The sequence below is a fragment of the Phascolarctos cinereus genome, unplaced genomic scaffold (genome assembly GCF_003287225.1).
Source record: "Phascolarctos cinereus isolate Bilbo 61053 unplaced genomic scaffold, phaCin_HiC Scaffold_5;HRSCAF=322, whole genome shotgun sequence".
Taxonomy (NCBI): Eukaryota; Metazoa; Chordata; class Mammalia; order Diprotodontia; family Phascolarctidae; genus Phascolarctos; species Phascolarctos cinereus.
The window spans coordinates 324349730-324353820 of NW_027555958.1; positions in this window are offsets into that span (position 1 = coordinate 324349730).

Sequence of the window (4091 nt, forward strand, 5' to 3'; positions counted from 1 at the left end):
CAAGCTATATACAGGATAAATTGGAAGTAATCAACAGAAGGTAGGCACTAGAATTAAGAGGGAGTGAAAAAGGCTGCCTGTAAAAGGTGAGATTTTAGTTGGGGAAGCCAAGAGGTGGAGATGATTGCAGCTGTTAGCTCTCTCTCTTTTTTTTTTTTTTGCTTGTTTCCAAATGCTTCCTTTCTGCCTTTGTTGCTATATCCCCACAGAATTACCCTTTGGGGTAGGGAGGGGAGGGCTGGCTCTCAAAGCCTGGGCCTTGGCATTGTGATCTTTTCCTTCCCTTTCCCTCCCTCAAGGAGCTTGTCCCCCCCTTATAGCTATCACCTGACTGTGGCTGACTTCCCCATCTTAGACTCACATCTCTCTCCAGTTGGTCCTCTTCAAAACCCAGCATACAAAACTGGACCTCATTATCTACACTTTCCCTAAAGTGGGCATCTATTTATTCCCTCTCTCCCCCAGTGGCACAGTCTGTCCCTCCCTCATTCTCCTAGTTTCTGAAGCTTGAAGGTATGAGGTTGTTCCTGACTCCTTTCTCTTCACCCCTTAACGTTTAGTCAGTCATCAAAGTCAGCTCTTCTTCCTGCTGAAGGTTAGCTCTTCCTTCATAATTTTCTCATGGATTCCACCCTCCTCATTTTTTCAGCCAAAAGCCCTATCTAGGCTCTTATCACCCCACACCTAGGTTACTGCAATTGACTCCCAATTGGCTTTCTCATCTCCATTCAACATCCTCCCCCACCTAAGTAGCTACAGTAACCTTCCACTCAACCTGTTTTCATTTCATTCCACCCTCGCTCAGGAATCTACAGTGGTTCCCTATAGCCATTCCAAACCCCTCAGCTCAGCCTTCAAGGCCATTGTTCCAATTAGCTCCCCATTCCTCCCCTCTCCAGTTTTACCTTACTCCCCAAGAGTCCCTTCACTTCAACCAGGCCAGGCTTCTGACTGGTCCCAGCACAACAAATGAGCTCTTATTCTACTTTTTTGAGCCTTTGCACAAACCATTCCCTTCTTTCCCCTCCCACCTCCACCAATCCACTGCCAGAGTCTCTTTTTCATTTAACCAATTGTTACTGAGCACCTCCTTCAAGCTTGGGCTCTGAGCCCACCTCCACCAAGAAGCCTGCCTAGACTAACCCCACCCCATCCTAACCACTCCATTCTTCCTGCTCTGTTTTGGGTTTGTAAGTTGCTCAGTAACTTGTTCCATGTGTGTATAGCCTAGCAGCCTGAGAATGGGCAGAGATTTCTGCTTTCTTGGCTCTGGACACAGTAAATAGGCAATGAATACTTGTTGAGTTCAGTAATCTCCCCATGTGACAAGAAAATTGAGGTTCCAGAAAGCTTAGTGACTAGTACAGGGTCATGAAGAAAGAGGCAGAGAAGGGGCCGGAACACCAATTTTCTTGAGTTGGGCTTAGCTCAAAGCACTCTCCAGCCCCCAAATTCTCCAACGTGGCAGCCTTGTCACTATCTGTTCATTCCATGGCACCTTTTTTGGTGCCTCCAGCACTTCTTTCCATAAGAATCATAAGATTTTATAGTTCATTTTATATGTAGGGAAACTGAGGCTCAGAATGATGAAGTCACTTGCCCAAGGCAAGCTAGAACTGGAACACAGGTCTCTTGACTCTCAGTACAGTACTTTTTCCCGTTATATCAAGCCAAATTTCCCTTCCCACCACAAATCCATTATTCTACTTTTTGGTCTGTTTTTGGCTATGTACTAACTTCTGAATCCATTCACTACACTGATTTCCAAGGACCCAATCTGTGGCACCATCCTCAGGACTATTTGGTCCTGGGGAGGGGTAGAAAGAGAAATAGGAAATGAGATCCTCTGGTCCCTGTAAAAGTTTTTGAGTTTGGGACTTCAGATCCAGTATCTAGAATAAGGCTTTGAAGTTGAGATTTAGAAGGTTTATAGGATCAGGGGGTTCATCCCTTGGAAATAGGGGGGTCAAAAACTCTACCCTGGGCCCAGAGAAAGACTTGGGGTGCTAAATTCTTTCCATTGCTGCCTTCTGCCCCTTTCTTCCTACAGAGGGGGAGACTCCAGGTTGAGAAGGGTTAAATGTGGTTTTTCTTCCCCAGCTCAGAAGGGAAGCCAGGCTGGCTGGGTGGGGGGGCAAGATGCCAAAGGGGAGGGGGGCTGAGGCAGACAGGAACAGCATAAGCCCCGTCCCTCACGTTTCTCTGGCTCTCTCCCTCCCCTTTTACACCCCCGATTCCGGTTTGGGGGACAGAAGAGGGAGAACAGAGCTTTTGTTTTGTCGGGGAAGCTGATGTTGGTGGTAGTAAAGTGCCACACCCTAGGAGGGGAGAGAACTGCTAGGGTGGGGAGCCAGGCTTATGGGTCCTTTAGTCTTAAGGATAGGGACAGCCATATGCCTCCCAGTCAGGCAACCACCCTATCCACTCTGCTCTGTCTCACTAGTGATGGGACCCCAGTGTCCCAAGCCCCAGTCTCTTCCCATTCTTCTTGATGTCAACTTGGACAGCCCAAAGTCCTATTTGTTCCTTAGCCCTCCTCCTTCTCTTTGGCCACCCTTGATACCTGGGTCCAGAACTCAGACATGAGAACTCGGGCATCTTCTTTTGACTATTAGAGACTGTGGAACTGAAAAAGAACAATGTAATTCAATTTCCGTGGCTCTTCATTTAGATAATTAACTGGAGGAAGGGGGATTGGGAGAGGACATTAGAATAGGTATACAGCCTGGGTCTTGATATCTGGCCCTGGAGGCTGTGGAGGATAAAGGTGGATAAAGTTAGGGACACTACTTGGGGTATATGGGTAATGGAGTGGTACTAGATACCTGGATTTAGAGTAAGAGCAGAACTCTTCCATAGCTGAGCTGGACAAGATTAGGAACTTCCAAGCCTAGGCTTTGTGAGAGCCCTACAGAGTTCACCAGTCTGCTCCAGAGCCAGCTACAAGTCAGAACTGATCGAGTGGAGAAACCTGGACCTCACTTTTGGTTTCTGGAAAATCAGGGTCAGGGCCAGGGATTCAACAGTCCAGGCTTCCATTCCTTCTGCATCCCCCAGCTCCAACCCACTGCCCCCTTTCTGATGAGAATGGGCATAGGGATTCAGGCATCTGGCCTCTTAGGCCCATGCCTGACTCCCCTCCTCCTGGCCCCTCCAAGAACCACAGGAATCTGGGACCCTAGTGTCCTGGCAACGTGACGCGCGGCTCTGGGCGTCTGTTTTGAATTACTAGTTAAAAATAAGTCTTACAGTTAAAGAAAGGAGAGGGCCTGAAGAGGGGGGAAGGGACCTAGGTATGTTCTTCCTCCCTTCTTCTGGTCCCAACATCTGGCAATCTTAGTTCTAGTTTATGAACCTTGGGGATTTAGTCAGGATGGGATGCAGGTCCCTTGGATCTTGTTTTCCAATCTGGGTTTGGGTTGGAGTGGGATGGGATGGGAGGGAGGGAGGGATAAAGGGCAGAAAAATTCAGAACCTTAAGGTGGGTAGGTGATTTAGATGTCTCAGGTATCCAGAGCTTCCCGAGCCCCTCAACTGAATGCAGGCATCCCTTCCCCCACACCTGGCTTGCTCAAATCTTAGTTGCTGAATGGGCTGCCCAGATGTGGGCAGGAGGGGGAAAGGGGAGGGTGACTCATTGGTTACTATGGTAGGGAAAGGAAAGGGAACCCAGGGGGAGAAGTGGAGTGAGTCACTTCTTGGGTACCAGCCTAGCCCCCACCTGCCTGGGACCCTTTAACTATGCCTTCCCCCAGCTCTACTATTTGGCCCCTATTCCCCCTTCCAGATACTCCTGATCCACCCTTTGCCCATTCCCCCAATCTCGTTTTCACTATTCTGTTCTTAGCCTCTTGAAAGATGGGAAAGCCTTTAAGCCCTGGAAAGACAGATAAGACTCAGACAACAGGGACATCAATCAAAGTTAGAATGTACACAGGGTCTCATGGGGGAGGATGTCGTGAAGGGCCTGGACACCCCCACTCAATTTCATCCTAAGGCCCTACTGCCCACTCTAAGAATTCAGTGGGCATGCTGCTGTCCCTTTAAGAATGTGGCCCCTCCCCTCTTCCCAGGCTTATTTGAGCCTTAGC